Source organism: Pieris napi, chromosome 14 (genome assembly GCF_905475465.1).
Source record: "Pieris napi chromosome 14, ilPieNapi1.2, whole genome shotgun sequence".
Classification (NCBI taxonomy): Eukaryota; Metazoa; Arthropoda; class Insecta; order Lepidoptera; family Pieridae; genus Pieris; species Pieris napi.
The window spans coordinates 8,590,631-8,610,656 of NC_062247.1; the positions used below are offsets into that span (position 1 = coordinate 8,590,631).

The 20,026-nt window shown below is 33.9% G+C and overlaps 2 protein-coding genes across 3 annotated transcripts in view; one reads left to right on the forward strand and one right to left on the reverse strand.

Annotated features, from left to right (window-relative positions):
* LOC125056029 (tissue inhibitor of metalloproteinase) overlaps positions 1 to 8,401 on the reverse strand; it is a 51,178-nt gene extending 42,777 nt beyond the window's left edge. Inside the window, exon 1 of the mRNA XM_047658844.1 lies at positions 8,219 to 8,401. The gene's annotated coding sequence lies outside the window, so the exon portion shown is untranslated. The remainder of the gene's footprint in view (positions 1 to 8,218) is intronic.
* LOC125056028 (synapsin) overlaps positions 1 to 20,026 on the forward strand; it is a 94,294-nt gene that overhangs the window by 60,971 nt on the left and 13,297 nt on the right. The window lies entirely within an intron of this gene.

A 20,026-nucleotide genomic window follows, 5' to 3' on the forward strand; every position in this document is an offset into this window, starting at 1 on the left:
TATTTTGTGGATTAAACTTACTTGATACTTGATTTTATTTTATTATTTTTACATTGATAGTAACTGTATTTCTATGAAATAAAATACTATACGTATTTAGTCTATTACTATTGATACTTAAAGTGACTAGCATTGCATGGAAACCTAAAACTATATTTATTATGAAACACAACTTTATTCGGAATAATCAAAATCAGAATCCAAAAAAACCAACAAACAAAGTTTAGGCTATACCTGTTAACTATTCGGAAAAATATATAATAGAAATAAAAATGAGTAATTGCATGAAGTATCAAGACAATAAATCATACTAACCTAAGAAATTCAATGACATTCTGTGTTGCCATCCGAAAGTTTTAAAATAATTCAATTATCTTCTTTCATTAGTCAGACTTATTACCGACTTTACAAAAAGGTACGCACTCACCGCATAGTATGCACGAATACGAAGCTACTATAATATATTGTGAGCTCTTTTATACACATTTCAAGTCTGTAACATCTGTATAAAGGGATCCTATACCTAATTCAGGCTAAACGTGTTTCGGAACGAGAAAAATGAAAAAATAAAACGCACTCGCGACAACAATTTTTGAGTAGCGGAGACTTTATAAATTGTTTTTAAAATGTCCTAATCTAACGATAATGTTTTGATATAAAAAACTGTTGGCTCGGAAAGATGATATTTGTATTGTTAAGTGTCAAAACATGACATTTGATAATCGGGTAGGTATATATTTATAAATCGTATCAATGCCCCGATATATTTTTGTTTTATATCAAATTTCAGATATACCTGAAACATACTCCGAATAAATTATGTAATTTTCATATAGTCAACAATATTTTGTACTTTAGAAGCTATCATTTTAGTTTTCCCACTGCCCAACGATAGGCATATTCCTTTAATCGATAAGAATATCGATATTTACAAAAATATCAGCTTTGAAAGAGAAGAAAAAAAAATATAAAAGGAAGTTTAGTTAAAAGAGAAAGTGCACTAGCCCCCACACTAGGATTCCCTGTGTCGTCGGCAGCTAGTCTCTTCTTGTAATTATTTCTATATAACACTTAAAATTTTATAATCAAACTACTCAATCAAAGTTCCGACTGACCTATAAAATATAGGAAAGTAGACAATATAAAATGGAAATAGATCGCAGTTGTCACTATACTGTCAAATAATTAAATCGATTTTACAGCGATATACTATTGCAAATATCTGAAGTATTTACATTACCTTATCGAAATCATTGCTCACGTTTATTTCGGGACAAATTTACGTGACTGACGCATGTCGTAATCGATTGAGGTAATCCCTTAACAAACACTGTAATGCTAAAATATTGGGGATTTTGAAATTACTTTGAAATAAAAGGAAAAGAGGTCGTTATTAAACTCTCGTGTATTAAATCTTTTTCTTTTAAGACTGAAGATTAAAGGCATCTGTAAGTTAACAATGCCTATAGTATAAACATGTGGTTTTAAGTTCGATTCCGGGTAAAATAATTAATATTTCTGTGGTAATACAAGCCCCATATGTCCCATGAAATTGTTGCCGGACTGCAAACCACGTTTAATTTGTATACTTATTCATAAAAACTAATTCAATTTAATTGCACTGTTTTGTCTCTTTCTATCAAATTGTATGTACGCTGTCATGAAGTGTCAGATGAGTACAGTATATCATACATACCCGTTTTGTTAAAAACAATATCTAATATCTTAGAAGAAATTCGAGAACTTTGAAAGCATCGTAAGCTGACATCATTCGACACTTAAAAATGCGCTGTGTAATATAAGAAATGTCTAGACCAACAGTAAACACTAGGTACTGCAATATGATAGCTTTTGTTTTATTTTGCGACGCTTGTAACAGGACACAATAATTTAATACGCAGTTTATTTTGTTTTTAATTTGGGTTTTTGCTATTTAATATGCATGAATGTCTCGTTGAAATTAAACAGTTGAAATTAATGGACAATCGTAAATGAACGAAACGAAACATTCGCGATTCACGAGGACTGGCATTGAAATAAATTATATATTAATAATTTCTTATTTTCTAATTAATTATTTCTGAAATAAATTATACTGATACGTTCTTATATTATTTAAGATACCCCAAAACTCCAATCAAAGCATGCTTTATAAAATGTGAAATTGTACCCCTTTTGGATGCGATAATGAATCAATATAAACAGTATATAGGGATAACCAAATTTTTGACTGTGTTAGTTTTCCATTTATTGACTCAATTGCCTAAAACATTCCATTACCTCACCGTGCATTGTGCATTTGGCGACGTGAAGCCGCATTTCAATTCCCATTTTGAGCGTGATTCAGAAATTTGGCTGCAAAACTTTCAACGATCTATTTGAGAACTTGTAATACATCCTTAATTTCAACGCTGTACCATTAAGGTACCGTCTTTTGCTTTACGATTCCAAATTTAGTTGGTCATGGAATGGAGTTTGAATAATACATAGTTCTAGCGTAACGCTTTCTAATCAACTGTTTCTTCCTATATAAAATGAAACATTAATATATTTCTATTTTGTTCTGTTTTAGAAATATCTGACGAATGCTCATTGATGATTGTAGGGTATAATCAATCTATAAACATTCGAATTTTAGCATTAACCTCTTTAGTCATTGGTAATCCAAACCTCGCCAAAAATTGATATGATTCTAAAATCTTTACTTTAAATTTGAAAGACAACAAGATTATCGGATTTAACGTTTGATTATAAACATTGACTTTTATTCATACATTTAGTTTTGAAAAACGTTTATAAATTCAACTAAGCCCCTATAAAGAATTTCATATTAAATAAAATATCCGTACTATCAGTGTAATGCAAAAGATAATCAAGGCCCCTCCTCTACGCGGTTCTTATGATGTATCACATAATTCAGAATACGTTAGCTTGGCATCTAGTATTACCGTTAGGAACCAGATGGCGCCAGTTATCCACAGGGTATGCACAGGTTATGCATATAGGCCACTAAAATAGTTTTAGCAAGAAAAATACCTGTGTGAACTTAAGTGAGGTCTGTGGTTTGTAAAAGGTTTTGCGCTTAGAGACTTCAGCGTTGTCATTTGTTTCTACGTAAGATTGTGCCAAGTTATAAGTTAATACAATAGTAAAATATGATTTTTGTAAATTATCTTTAAGGCCCTATCCCAGCACGAATTGCTGTGTCAGTGTCTCGGAGTGGACTGCGAGTCGCAGTGAAGAGCTGGAGGCTGGAGCACTGATGCACGGCCCGTAATAACAATTAGTTATGTAAAACATTAAATTAATTTAATTTTATCAAGTTTTTTTCGGAAATGGATTACTTGGCTTGCGATAAAATATATCGTGTAAATTTTAAAATCATGTTCTATATACATTTTCGTCATAAAATAAATTCAAATTCAAGCTTTGTCTGGATTTTTTTCTATCGAGCGAAGTTATTTAAATGGTGTATCGATCTTTCAAAATGGATACATAAACTACTCAACTCCACCATATATTTTTTCCATTCGCCCTATTTCAAAGAAATGATGACGAAATATGGAAAGAAACAATGTACTTTATTGGAGTTTGGCGACCAGCCTTGCGATTCTGTAACTCACTTTTCGAACTCGCACAGCGGTTTTCGCAGCGGCGGTCGCTCTCAAATCAGTCGTGAAGCAGTCATTTTACGATTTGGTATTCTGATAAACAATAAACTACAAGCTCCCTCCTTATCCTGCAAGGCAGATAGGTCCTTAATGATGTTAGTGTCTAAGTAAGACTTGCAAAATATAACTGTCGACTAACAAAAAAACTACGTATTTAAGGGGTGTCGGCAAATAATACATTATAGTTGGACTATTTTCCATACTAAAATTGGTTAGATAAGTAGTAAATATTATTTTACAAGTCATTAAACTAAACCATAAATTTCTGTTTGCGTGGGATGTCTTTCATTGACAACCTATGCCCTGAGGAATACTAAACATGTTTTCTTTAACGATTTGTTTACTTGTAATTTAATTTAGTCATCGTCCAAGTTTAAATAGGATTGGCAGCAAGTTCGTTTTCATACGAAATTCATAATTTAATTTAAATTACTTGTCGACTTTTTTATTATAACGCACGTTAGTTTAAATATTCAGGTATTCATTACGTGGGTATTTTTCCAACGATAAAACCATAAACAAAATGCTTCATAAATCTAAAATAATAATAACTGTTTGTCAAATCAAACATTTCTGTTGTACTGGAATGGGATTTTCGTATATGTAAACACCAGTTTCGGTTGTCATTTTTAGTGTCAGCATAATTGTTAGTATATTCCAACACATTTGATTGTTTGCCTTCATGCTATGTAATGCGATCTAGCGGGCAGCGTGGGACCGCTACAAAGTCGGTACCTCGATTATTTCTAAGTATAATGTTTCGAATCACATGATTCTAAACATTCCTGAAACAATGTAAACCATCGCTATCTTGATTGAAGCAGTAAATATTTTATCTCTCATAATGGCCAGTAAACTGAAAATATGTATCTTATAATTAAGGCGCGGTCCATTAATAAATAATTCATTTTATTCTATCGTGATCGTAAAATGTAGAAAGGGCCTTAAACATGATCATAATGTCGTGTGAGATTAAATAATCGTTGAGTATACTTTCATTCAGTTACTCACGTTTATAGTCATGAACTCAATCGATAAATACCATAGCATAGCTTTGCATTAAGATAACAGGTGCAGGTTTAGTGATTATATTATTTTAAAACTTTTTTAATATTCATTGTAATATAATCATTAATCAAAATAATACAACATTCTGTATTGACAATTTGCGATGTCTTTATCTCTATGGTCTACAATGACAATGTGTTAATTGCCAAATGTCACTCACGAAACGTCACGTAAATCGCGCGGCGGGAAATAATTTTTCGTTTGTTTTTTCTACGAGTGACTTATGCTAATATCTATGTAACAACGAAATGTGTATGTAAGTTACAACATAAACGCTTAAATTGACTATTAAATACTGTATAGGAATATGAGCAGCAATTTCTGTCTCGATTTACGAGCCCGTCGATATTGAAAATTGCTCATGAACTTGGCCTATGAGCTAAGATTGGGTCAAATAGATACAACGGATGATTGGATGCCCGGCATTATATTCATTGAAGCAATTAATTCTATATTGAAGCCCGTTTAGATTATTTTTATTAAAAGCTTTAATCTAAAGAAGTGGAATACCAGTAAAGGATTGTTGATGTGATATACTTTTGCGTCTATAATAACTCAGTATCATTAAAGACAAAAAATCTTCAGCGTCTTTTCAGGTACTCTCTTATTATCTTAAAAACGTAAGCAAAATATTTTTTTATGTTTGTCTATCATTTATATATCTGATGTCCTATTTTTATCTCTATAGTAGTTGCCCGTTTTATGATTAATATCCGAGAGCGGGGTCCTTTAGGGTCACAGTGAGCCTATCTAAGGGATTATCCCTAAATTATTAACGCTTTAATTTAAATATTTGAACCGTATTTCATTACCTCTCTAAAGTAAATTGTATTAAATATTTAACTTTATTACGTATAGACGAATTTTAGGTTCACAGTATTATTTATGGTTAAGAATTTACCTTTTGTATAGTTCAGAGTAAATTTTGATAGTATTTATAATAACTATTTAGTTATTATATATACACACTAGTGGACCCGACAGACGTTGTCCTGCTTGATATTTCAAGCGATTAGTAAAGCAAAGTATGAAAGTACCGACTGCAGCGCCATCTGGCGGGCTAATTTGTGAATCTAAACCATTCCCAGATCCCCTTGAACACACACAAAAAAATTCATCAAAATCGGTCCAGTCGTTTGAGAGAAGTTCAGTGACATACACACTCACAGAAGAATTATATATATAAAGATGATAATGCATATGAATTTGCTTTAGACTTAAAAACATACGCAAAACGAACATCTTTTAAAATTCCAGAACATGCCTTTAGCTTTAAATAATCATGTTAGGCAAACAAAGAATAAATACCATTACCATACAAGGCTTTATGGGTTATTATTGCAAGGAATGTATCAGGATGGCGCCATATACGCGTTTTTAACATTTACTTAAATTGCAGCAAGTTGCCTAATTGACTTAACAATGCCAGTTTCGGTTCCGTGCACTTGTTAATGGCATATTTTACTAGGAATGGCCTGTGGTCGAAGTAAGTTGTTCTATATAAAAAGTCTCGGACCCCTGTATTAGTTTCTCATCGGACATCGAGGCAGATACGAAATTCCACCCGTATCACCTTGACGTCCGTCGTATCATAACTGAGCGTTTATTAAGGCACTTTTTACAGTGCACCACCACTATAAGGAACCATCTACCCACTGATGTGTTTGAAAAGAGCGTACCAATTCTTAAAAGGCCCACAAAGCACTCGCGATTCGTCTGGCATTGAGAGTGTCCATGGGCAGTGGTATCACTTAACATCAGGGGATCCTCCTGCGCATTTACCCACTGTTCTAAGTATTTAAAAAAGTCAGCATGTTTATGTGTTTATGTAAAGAAATAGTGTGGCAGCTAAAACTACCTTTAGCCCAGCTTTTATAAAAAAGATCGTGGATGCCTAGTCCATGAAGTCGTCAATATAAAAAGTGTCATTGTCCAATTCTACAAACGACGTCCTAGAGTCGAGTCGGTCGTAAGAGCTCTCGAAGTAGCAGAAAGACGTGAATAGGATGTGTAAATGCATTTCTAATTAGAATACCAAAATGGGCCAAATACTAGGTTTAAGAAAATCGTTAAAAAGATACATTAGTCCTACCGCACATGGAGACATATTGTTGCAAACAGAATGATCTACATGTATCAAGCGGTCAATAGCTCTTGAATCTTGGTCATTATGCAATAAAGGCGTTTGATTAATCAATAGAGAAGAGTGGGTCCTGCCGACTCCTGCGACCCATTCGCACTAACAATATACTTCCTCCAGTTTTGTTTCTAGTTTATTTGTCCCCTACATAACTGATCTACAACTGTTACCTATTCATAAATCTATGAATGTTTTGTGTTCTTTAATTTAGCATAGAGAATTCTGAGACCGGGTTCTGAAAAATTGATTTAATTTTTTATACATAAATTAAATACATACATAGATTTAAAAAATGTGTGACGTCACATCAGGAGGGGGGGGGGGGGTTATAAAAATATGACAACCTGTGACAAGGACGGGGGGAGGGGTTCAAAAGTCCTAAAATTCGTGTGACGTACTTTATGGATGGCCCCTTAACTCTATTTAAAATGCGTGCATTAAAATTCTATCGTTCAAAACCTTGAGACAAAAGTCTCAACTAGATTGTATAAGAAATTATTGAAGCGTTATTTTTTATTTACGAGAACACTACGAGTGCATTAATATAGTTTCATTTCATTCAATTGAATCTGGTACAACCGTTGTTTGAATCAAAATTGCCTAGTTCATACAGCTGCATATAGATGCTATTTATTACATATTTAGCCGCTGAGATATTTTTATTTGTTAGTGTAAACGACTGAAAAATCGTCAAATAGTATCAATTTTTTTATATTACAAACTATACATAGAAGTAACAAACATTGTTGAAACAGTTAAATAACACATTAAACTATTGTGTCATTGAAGTTTCTAAATGTGACCTATATAGTTTTATGACTACGTTCATTGTAATACATAGGAACGAATTTATTTTTAGAATTTATTGTGTAAATTTATTCTATTAAATAAAGTTTATTTGCATAGAAGTCAAATCTTGGAATTAGGTACATGTGACTCAGTGTTTGCTAAGCAATAAGGTTTGCTGATTACCTAATAATATGTATTATTATTCTACATTTATCGCAGTTGGAAATGCCCATACATCTATTATTTACTGATATTTTAAAGAGGAAATAATTTTTAAAGAACTCTTTCAATATCAGAATGCTACATTACACTAAATATTTTATTTCTAATATATACGTATTTTAAAAAGTCCAGTGATTTCGGGGCCGGCCAGTTAATTACAAAATAACGGATAAAATAACTTAAGTTAATTTTGTTTACGAAATTCAAATATCCTTCAAATGAAACCTTGGCTTTGATAATTAAATAACGTTAAATATTTATATAAAATATTGATTCATTGCTGTACATATACCGGTCATTATATACTAGGTATTAAAAATGTAAGCACCTGCACACGTAGATGTTTGAGTTTCGCTTTCAGTTCTCAGTTTCATCCACTGGAGATACACTGCAACTGTCACTATCAAAATTTAGTAAAAACAAAAACGTATCAACTCCCGCGCAACACCGGTTTTATAACACAACGGACATGCGTTCTATCTCGCGAGCAACCATTGACTGAACATTTAGTCAGACCGAACCAGTTATTATGCTCTTCGACACGTGGTATCAGGATGAAATGTTTATCGGTGCAGTTTTTTTTTGGAAAATAGGCGTCTGTTTCAATTGCTCTTATAAGAGATTCTTTGGGTAAGAATCAGAGTCGTGACTTAGCGCTTAGTATGACTCTCTCGAAGTAGGATCTCTTTCTCCAGGTTTGTCAAATACTGTGAGGAAATCCGGAGACTGGCAGCTAAATACAAAGAGCGGTTAAGCTGTCAACTGAATGAACTTGCTCGCCAACTCACCATTAGACAGTATGTGAGTCGACTAAAACGTCACCATATTCCACTGCTAGAAGACCGACAATAGCTCTAGAAATAAGATGAGTAGATGCTTCAAATGGGAACTCACTGCACATGACAGCACCACAGAAAAAACTTGCTCATAGCCTTGGGGCTGATTGCAAATAACCGCAGAAAAAAAAAGGTTGGTCAAATCCAGCGTTTTTAACTCTTTAGTATTATTTTATACCTCTTACCCTTTGACTGGATATCGTAGGTGATCAGCCTGTTGTACCTGACGATTTTTGTGTCTAAGGGGTTTGGCTATATTGAAAGGCCATTTCGTAGTACTTCTTGGACTACCGAAGAAGAGAAATAGAGAAGTCGAATCAAGTTAAACGAGCGTGTATATAACATATGAGGAAAACCTTCGAAAGCTGTGATTCAGATTTAGCGGATGACATCAGCGATGCAACAAATCCTTAGGAATGTAGAAAGTGTGCACTCCGCATGTTATCAGTGACGCAAGTTCTATTATCAATTTCAGGAGATTATTTCATATTTGCGATAATGAGTCAAAATGTATGTAATCGTTTTTCCCATTTATTAAGTAAGGTGGATATTTGAATGATTACCGTCAATGCTAGATTTTGTATGTTTAAACAAGTTTATTTTACTAGAAAACTCATAAGACGCATGACACTGTAATTGTCTAATTAAATAAATACGTTAATATTTAAAAATAACACTGATCTTGCAGAAATATGTTTGCATGCCCCATTTGGGGATACGGGACTTAGTACATACAATAGTGTCTATGTACTATTCTTAAAATAATTATTGAGTAATACTACCTAACATTTGGTGAAGATTTTCAAAACATATGACTGGTTGAATAGTAATTTCAAAGAATCAAACAAATTTATTTTTACTATAATTATTACTGTGTTGCTATGTTTAAATAAAATTCCCGCAATTATTATTAATGACATAATTGTCTAATAACATGTTTTGAACTAAGCATTTTTAAAGGAATATTATGCGGTTTTCCTCAATAGTAACACAAATTGTATTTAATTAACATTCATCTGTACCTGAAATCGTGACATTACGTTTTCCGTTTCATTAATGAAATTATTCAACTGAAATTATTCTTGATTAACATATTTTCTTTTGCAAGAAGCTTCTTATTTAAAATAGATACAAGAACATAATAGTCTTAAGTTGGGCTAGATCGTGATATTAAATTGTGACTCAATTTATAATTTAAAAATGCAAGAAGCGGCCTGTCCCCGCTTCGCATGACTGGACAATAGTCTCGTAATAAATTTATCTCTTATTATTGAAGAAAGAAAGAAAAGCTTTATAACACATAATAAAAATGGATGTATAGTTAAAAGAGAAAGTGCACTAGCCCCCTCAATAGGATTCCCTGTGTAGTGGGCAGCTACTCTCTTCCATTTGACATATTAATGGTTTTAGATACTTGACTTAATAAATTCTACATAACACTTACTATAATTTAACTACTGTTGAACAAGAAGAATACTTTTTGAGCAGCCTTGCGATTCTGCAACTCACTTTTCGAAATCTCACAGCGGTTTTCGCAGCGGCGGTCGCGCTCAAATCAGTCGTGAAGCAGTCATTTTATGATTTGGCATTCTGAAAAGTAAGTTACAGAATCGCAAGGCTGATATTGCTAAAGATTGTAAGTGAATCTATAAAGTTTTGAATCGATAGTAAACATTTTTAAGAAAGAAGTTAACGTTGAAAGGGTTTTTGAAAGAGAAAAAGCAAAAGAAAACCCTTTTGGGTATGTAGATTTGCGTTGTGTATGATGTGATGTGGTCAGTGTTTGTTTCAAAAAATCGGTATTAAGTACTTATTCTACCCGTTAGAAGCTTTGTATATTTGTATATATAGCTTTGTGTGATAAGTATAGTTGATAATGTAGTGTGAATTTACGAAATCGGTCCAGAAGTTTTGGGTTTAATTACAAAGTTCGGCCTGGGTCATCGGGGTGACTTAAATAATAGAGGATTTTAGTTTTACTCTATATTAACCACTCGCATACAACAATAGAATTTATGCGAAATAATGAAATGTTAATTGTTATGTAACGAATGCAATGTAACAGTTGAACAGAGTGCCTACGTCTGGCTATACTCTCGGGTGGTAACTGCGACGATTTAGGAAATCGCCATGCCTTGGCTCGTACATTATGTCTTTGTAATAGTAGTGCGGATAGCGTTATTAATATCTGACACGCCTCGCAGAAGGGCTTTGTGTCTGTGTGATATTGTTAATATCGTTCCCTATATACATTGTTAGTAAAGCATGTATTTTTCTCATAATCAACTTAGTTATACAGTAGTTTATACTATAGGCGCTAAAGCCCTTTAAGGGTCTTTTACATTCCTGAGAAAATAGAAATTAAACGGATAAAGAAAAAATAGTGCGTGGAGTCCCTCCGCGCGGAAGAAGTAAAACTTTGTAAAGTGGAAATGAAAATAGGAAGAGGTAGAAATTGATTTTTAGTGAAATCATATTGTTTCTTCAAGATAAACTTTATTGGCATTGATAACAATTTACAATTGATCTTTTAATTATCATTTTCGAGTGGAGAAATATCCAAATCTATAATATTTTCAATGGGATTATTCACTCTCGCTGTGTCTCTTTCTATTCCCCCTCCCCACGAGCGTTGAACGTTTAACGCAACAGTGATTTCATACCCCTTCCATGGTTGCGTTAAACGTTTAACGCAACCTTGTTGAAGACGCATTAGAAGTTTCACTTCAATTATTTCCACGTTTAATTAATATGCTATCCTTATTCGCAATATTTCTCAGCAAATGTGCGAAAACTTTACTTATTGGCAAAAAATAATACTGGATGTTGACCCTAATGTTTTTAACAGACTTACATTTAACTAAAATATTCTGAATGACAACCATGCACAATGTACGGAAGATTTTGAAAACGAAGTCCCATATAAAATTGCATTTATACTGTAATTTAAACAAAATTCTTATTCTACCAGAACCTCTATACTGGAGGTTACTCGTGAACAACTCGTTTTACCAACCCCGTTCAATCGTTCACTTCACTCAAGGAGTCAGTTGGAGACGCGAATTTGTCTCGAATTTTTTAACACTCACAGAATCACCATACAGATGACTCCCTCGCTGTCGTAATTCTACCCGTTATTCCCATTATTCTGGGATATGGATGCGAGTAGGCATAGGTAGTTAGTGGTCACATCGCCCAGGTACAATTTAAGTTCTGCGCAATTAAGCGTTAATAATTAAACTCGGGTTTATAGGGCGAAATTATTAAGAACTAGTTGACCTGCCATTTCACGAGGGTGCAATTAATATCAATATGCGTTATATATTCAAATAGCTTGCGTTTTGGGGACGTCTTTTGTGAATCAAACCTACGTGAACACGAAACACGAAATGGCGCGTAGAATATATTCATAAAAATAGTACGTACCACAGGTTACATTTTCAAAATATAAAACCACTCGCATGTCATCTTCATAGAACCTGATGGCAACTATAGCATTATTAAAACATATCAATAATTAAAACATCAAAGCTTTTTTACTTACTACTTATATTTATATTTTTAATATACTTATATTTTTAAGTATATTATTCCAGTCTAATATTCTAGAATACCTACCTATTCATAAATTTTAGTATTATTACTCGTATCACTTTAAGAATTAAGGATTAAATCAATTTGTGACTACAATAAAGTACGTAAATTACAGCCGTAAAATAATTTAAAATGCAGGAAAATTCCTAGCCGTAATTGATAGGTAGCTCAGAAATAGGTTTCAATTAGCTCGCCTGTTGCACACTTGTTGTCTTGCTGTTATCAATGTGGGTCGCTCTGATGCAATGTATTGTTCTACATCCTACATTCATTTCTTCCTATATATTTTAATGATTACTTTTAGAACTTATTGCTACTATAAATAGTATTCTTTATATTTATTTATGACTTTCTTGACAACGGCGTCGTCAGACGGGAGATTGATCAAAAATAATCGCCTATATATTTCGAGTCTCCTTCGTATAAATATTATATATATTTAAGCATTATTTATATTTAAAATAAGTATTATTATACAGAGATGTAAATTGGGGTTCTTTTAATTTTTTTTATTAACAGGTCAATCGAGCAGGGTGCTCACCTGATGTTAAGTAAAACTGTCGCCCATGGGCACTCTTATTGCCAGATGGTTCGCGAGTGCGATGCCGGCCTTTTAAGAATTAGTACGCACGTTTGAAGGACCCTAAGTGGAGTTGGTTCGGAAAACTTCAGTCGGCAGCTGGTTCCACATAGTTGTGGTGCGCGGCAAAAACTGCCTTTAAAACGCTCAGTTGTGGAACGTCGTACGTCGATAATATGGAAATTTTAATAGTATTTAGAAAAAACGTTCAAATTGTTAGTGTAAGTGTTATTTTTATTAATAATTTAATTACATTCAGCATAGTACCTAACAGAATTTAGTCTAGACTTCGTAATCTTCTGAGAGACTACTCTTACGGCCAAAATTAATAATATATCTTCAAGCTAAGATTAAAAACAATCTTGGATTGATTCATATCTAAAGACCGATCTCCAATCTGCATGCCAATATAACAAATCTGCTATCCGATTGTTTATTTGAACACAGCAATCTTCTGCGTGATCCTTCCCTCTCGACCGCGTTTAGTTTTTTTCGTTTTAGTGACTTGTGATCTTTCATAATTAAAAGATTGTTGCTAAACCAAAGTCTTATCAAATAATCCTATCGTCATAAAATTAACCACTGCATTAATGATTAGCAAAAGATTTCCGAAGCCATTTCTTCGAAATCGTTATCAGTTATGAGGTTTCCGATAATGTTGATATAACTGCTGTTTTATAATACATACATCCTTAAACAATGACCGATATAAGCGATACTTCGTCTAAATACACATCGATTTTCAAACAAGACCTGTATTCAAAACATTATAATTGTAATCACAAGTGACTTCGTTGTATTTTGCATAAACTAACAATTCGAGTCCTTCAAGAAAAGAGCGTACCAATTCTTAAAAGGCCGGCAACGCAAAACTATTGCGTTAATATAAATATGTATTTTGTTTATTTCACCTTTCTGCTTCTGCTTTTGTAGCTAAAACAGCTTAGGTTTCCGTTTCTCATATTAAACGTCAAGATAGAACAGATAATATCCAGACATTTTGGGCAAATCACAACTGAAGAACATGATAATGACGCAAACATTGTTAGAGATATGCCAAATAGCGACGAACTCTTGCGGATAAATCGATATCCAACACCATACCTAGAAGATTTTATGGTTGGGAGAATGTCATGTAGCTGAATTGTCTATGGTAAAAAGAGAAAGAAACACTTGCTTGTTATTATCTAATATCAAATTGGTTTGTCTTACTTATGGATCAGTGATTCGGTTAGTTTTTTTACTAAATTGTCTCGTAACTGAGACATTCTTGGATAATACAATATACCCTAATTTAAGATTAATAAGTAGGTAATTGAAATCTACCTGAATTTACTAAGAGAATAATTAACAACAATGTGTTCTAACTTAGTAACTATATTCCATTAAGAGAATACTGTTCTTGTATTCTGTTTGTATATTTTTTTAAAGGAACACCCTGCAAACGGGCAGAAGGCTCATCTGATATTAAGTGATACCGCCGCCCATGGATACTCTCAACGCCAGATGGCTCGCGAGTGCGTTGCCGGCCTTTTAATAATAATTGGTACGCTCTTTTCTTGAAGGACCCTAAGTCGAATTTTTTCGGAAGTACTTCAGTGGGCAGCTTACACATAATGTTGGTTTTTAAATATAACTCATACAACCATTATAACACACAAGTACTTATTACTAATTTAATAGGAGTATTTTAAAAATGCCTATTATAAACTCAAAAAACTAAAGCTTAATACGCTTAACGTCTTTCGTTATATTCGTAAATATCTTCTTAGATCAAGTATGGAAAAGATAAACGCAAAGGTGTTAATTTGTAGATGAATATATTACCTTGAGTACGGTCAACCGCTTGGAGTTTATATTCATATAAACAAAAATGCAAGTTAAATATACCAATTTGTCCACAGTGACCTCATCGGTCTCGTAAGCAAGTTTATGTGCACACTGCACAGGTGTTATACAGCTCGGAATTCCTAATTATATTCTTAATTATATATTATTTACACTATATCTAAAATTATCAACATCAAAGGCACTGACAAAGGTTTCAAATGGTTAATGGTTTTATATCTTTCTAATATATAAAATTCTCGTGTCGCGGTGTTTGTGGTTAAACTCCTCCGAAAAGGCTCGACCGATTCTCATGAAATTTTGTGTGCATATTATGTCTGAAAATCGGACAACATTTATTTTTCATCCCTTTAAATGTTAAGGGTAGTCCAACCCTAAATATTTATTTTTATTTTTAGATATTTTCTTCTGTTTTTAATTTTTTACATACAGCCCCTAACTTTCTGGCATTCTGATAAACAATAAACTACAAGCTCCCACCTCATTAGAAATGACTGCTTCACGACTGATTTGAGAGCGACCGCCGATGCGAAAACCGCTGTGTGAGTTCGAAAAGTGATTTACAGAATCGCAAGGCAGGGTTGAACGTCTCACGCTCAAGCCAGGTTAACTCTGCTCGTAGTAAATGCTTAATTAATAATAGAATAACTTTTATTGTTACAATCTATAGAATTAGATAAAGATAACGTTCCGTTTAATTGTAATTGATCGGCATCATCTCTAATCCAACATGTGTCGATACGTCATGTTACGTCCACAATCAGAATCGAACACGTTTCTTCTAGCGTCTTTTGTTTTACATACTAACCACCCTGATGCTCTAATAGACTTTTACGCAATTGGGGGCCTCATAGCCTAGCGGTCTTATTAAGTGGCAGCTAGGTGAGGGGTACCGGGTTCGATTCCCGGTTCGATGGCAAGTTTTAATTTCATTTAAATTTGTTCTCGGCCTTTGGGAGGGTTGTGCGGTACCGGGCGAGTGCCTAAACCGTACATGGAGGACATGGTCGAATTTCTAAGGCAAAAAGCACGAATTATAAAAATCTCATACTTGACGCTGGCTAATGCACAAACCGTGCCAGAGCCATAAAAAAAAGGACGCAATTACTATAATAATCTTTCATTCGTTCATAAACGATGCGAAATGCATGTTATGTTCTAGGATTAGTATATCTCTCAATAAATAAATAGTTAATTTCTTGCGAGTTTCACAATTGAGAGTATTACGAAAGCGGGTGCTCTAAATGATCTCTAACAGAAAATTGATCGCAACCAACACTGCTTATTACAGATCGAAAAGCCAGGAGTCGATATTGCTCATTGATATGCTTGATGGAGCGATGACGATTTATTGTGCATTTATTCTATACTTAACGCGCGTGGCGGAAAGATAACATCAAAGGCGGTCATTATATTGATAAATGACATTGTCTTGTCCTTTGAGGACAATATATGTTCCATCGAGACTTGTGCAATATTATTTCTCGCTTAGGTAACGTCTGTAACGGTAGACAGCTTTCATAGAACCCAGAAGCGAGCCAGCTAAGCCAATATCAAAAAAGACAGATTGTAAGCATTTTGGACATTACGTGTAGAAACGCTTGAGTTCGGCATGTGTTGGCATGTAATATGTAAGAAGCCGGGCTCGAATAAAGTAAACTGGTAATTGTGAACGTGGTCTTATAGTCATTAAGACGCATTGTCAGCTATTGTATCGATTTGAATTGAATGCATAGGCGCCGCAAAGTTATCAAACAGATCCATCGGCAGATAAGAATTCTAGTTATAGGGCAAATTATAACCGCTGTCATTACAAAGCCTTGGTGGTGACAGACGGTTAAAAGCTATATCTTATAAAGAGGTTTTATTTAAATTCAAACTCAAAATAACTTTATTCATAAAGGTAACCAAATACACTTATGAACGTCAAGAGAAAAGATGTTGAAAGATTCTAAATTTACATTTACTACCAGTTCGCAAGTCAAGGGCGAAGAGCGGGTAAGAAGAACTGGCAAGAAACTCTCCGCCACTCTTTTTGCCAAGTTTTGAGTCACACAAATTGTTTATAAGGCTGAGTAGCCATAAATATTTGAATTGGAACAAATCAATCCCAAGTACTCTTAGATGAGTTTAATGTCTCAACAATTGTGAAGCATAGAAGCAGTATTGGCCTAGTGGCTTCAGCGGGCGACTGTCATCCCAGAAGTCGAAGGTTCGATCCCCGGCTTTGCAAACTGTGTTCAAACGGGAAGGGAAACATCGTGAGGAAAACAGCTTGACCCAAAAGTCGACGGCGTGTGTCAAGCACAGAAGGCTGATCACCTATTTGCCTATTAGATTGACAAATAAACAGATAGAGAAATCTGAACATGCGATTGAACATAAACGACCTGTAAGTATGACTGAAAGTGCTAAAGGCTAAAAAAATTCCTTATTGTCCATTAAATATACAGTTAAATATAAAGTAAAAAACTAAAAGATACACATGTACTATCAAATTATTTCAACCATGATGAATAAAGTGCATTGATAACCTTTCATTGTCAACTAATTAAATTCTGTTTTTTCTTTTTACCTGTTTACCTTCTTGTATTATGAAAAAAAAAACTATATGTGGAGATTTGTAATTGGCCTACAATGTTATATATATATAAAACTATTTATGTATTGTGCTGTGAATCTTCTGAATAATTAAATAAATATTATATAATTCACACCCTACAGATGTAATGTAAAATTACTAAAAACTGTATTTGTTTGTAGATAGAGGCATTATTACCTAAATATTGAACCAAAGCTTCCTCTATGACTCAGTTTGGTTAATGCTTGTTAAATTCAATGTTTTTTAATATCCAAGGCACGGACTCATCAATAGTTTTTTAGTTTTTAAGTCCCAGAAACTTACGAAAGAGACGTAATGTCCATAAAAGGACTTAAACTAATAAATATGACTTCACGTCGCAAAAATGTCATTTACTCATCATTTCATGCATGCTTTAGATCGTTTTTGGTTAAAAATGTTAGTCATAAAATTTCAAGTACATTTAGAATATAGTCTCAGACCTCATCTAATATATAAAATTCTCGTGTCGCGGTGTTTGTGGTTAAACTCCGTCTGAGAATCGGACAACATCTATTTTTCATCCCCCTAAATGTTAAGGGTAGTCCGTCCACCCCTAAATATATTTTTTTTCTGTTTTTTTACGATACAACATTAAAAAATACATACAACCCCTAACTTTCACCCCTCTATGATCAACCCCTATTTTTTTATTATAAATGATATAAATGGCAAAACGAGGTTTACCGGGTCAGCTATTAATAATATAATATCTTCATAAATCTTTTATAATCGAATATTCCAACTATTTATTTTTGATATTTACTCTATATATCAAATACATAGCTTGTTCAATCAAGGAAGTTGGCACTTATATATTGACAAATGAAATCAAAATGTATCTATTCATTTAGATAAACTTATGACGTTAATATTTAATATAGCGGGTGAGAATACAAGAAACTCTCCACATCTCTTTGAAAGCACCAAGTTTTTGATTTACAAGGAAATTGTGTAGTGTGTACTATTCTAAATTGTCTCTTATGTGTATATGAATCTAAAAAAACAGTGTTTTAGGCCGAACAAGCCTTCTCCTAAGGTGTTCAAGGTCTAATAATCTCAGGCAACGCCGACTAGGAAATTTCTGTACCCGATTGCTATCTTTGACCAATCTTCTTTCTACCGCAGTAGTATTGTCATAGATGACAGTTAGTTCACGGCACACGCCATATGAGAGGGTTGATCATGTGATCTTATAAGTCACCAGAGATAAATAATTACAAATTTATAACGTAATTGATACCCAGGCATCATTGGGGTTATAATGTAAAACGAGAGGCAGTGGATGCTATCAGGACAATTGTTATTGGTCAAACAAAGACGGATCGAGTCAGTAATTGGATTCCTTAGTATGATGTTAGCCAATCACAAACAATTGAATAGCTATTTGTCTATTGTTTTACGTTCGGAGTTGTCTCATAGACTGAGTTGCAAGAACTGCATTTTGCAGTAAGAAAAAAAACCAGTGGAGAACAACCTTTCGAAATCAGGGCCTCGGAATTCTGTATCTGTTTAGTAGGATAGGGTAGTTAGTAGCCTTCTGAAGCTGACAGACGCCTTCGAATTTTTTAGGGTCGCATGTCGGTTTCCTCATGAAATTTCTCTTCACCGTACAAGCGAGTGTTAAATGCGCACATATACAGTTCATTGGTAGAGTCTGGGTGTGAATCTGCGACCTCAGATTTCAGATTTGCACGCTGAATTCACTAGGCCCAAACTTTTCAGCAGGTAGACTGCCCATTTACTTGTCTTCTTTACTCAGTTATTTGGTTGTTATTTGTGAAGTAAATAAAGTGTTAGTAATAATTAATTTCACCCCCTGGTCACTCTACGGAACTACTTCTCTATATCAACATAAGAACAAGTAGGCTGTTTATAAATATCCTTAACGAATGGTAGGATGTTATTATTGGACACCGCACCATACATAGTAATATGATTTTGTTTGAATGATGCGTCATTTGGGAAGTATAACTTACGAATGACGCCCACATTGCCTTTACAAATTCAAAGAACTAAATACTTAATTGTTATATGTCATTCTTTTCAAATATATTTTAAACTATAAGATAAGGTTATCTAACGATTTATTACTTACATATAATTATTCTATTTATGTACAATTATTGTTAGCGTTGGGTAGTAAGAACAAGTAGTGAGAACAAATTTAAATTAAATTAAAACTTGCCCTCGAACCGGGAGTCGAACCCGATACCCCTCACCTAGCTGCCACCTTATAAGACCGCTAAGCTATGAGGCCCCTAATTTTAATATTAAATACTAAACTAGTGGACCCCACAGACGTTGTCCTGCATGATATTTCAAGCTATTAGGATATTAAAGTATGAAAGTACCGACTGCAGCGCCACCTGCCGGGCTGATTTGTGAATCTAAACCATTCCCAGATCCCCTTGTACACACACAAAAAATTTCATCAAAATCGGTCCAGTCGTTTGAGAGAAGTTCAGTGACATACACACTCACAGAAGAATTATATATATAAAGATGAGCATTCTGTGTCTGATACATGTCATCGATATTTGGGTTTGGAACATTCTGGTTTCTTCGCGACGTTTGCCTTCATCGTAGGAGGTTCAAGTAATTGCGCACATAATAAGAAAATGCCTTTAATCCGTTCCACTAGGCCAGAACTGCTCA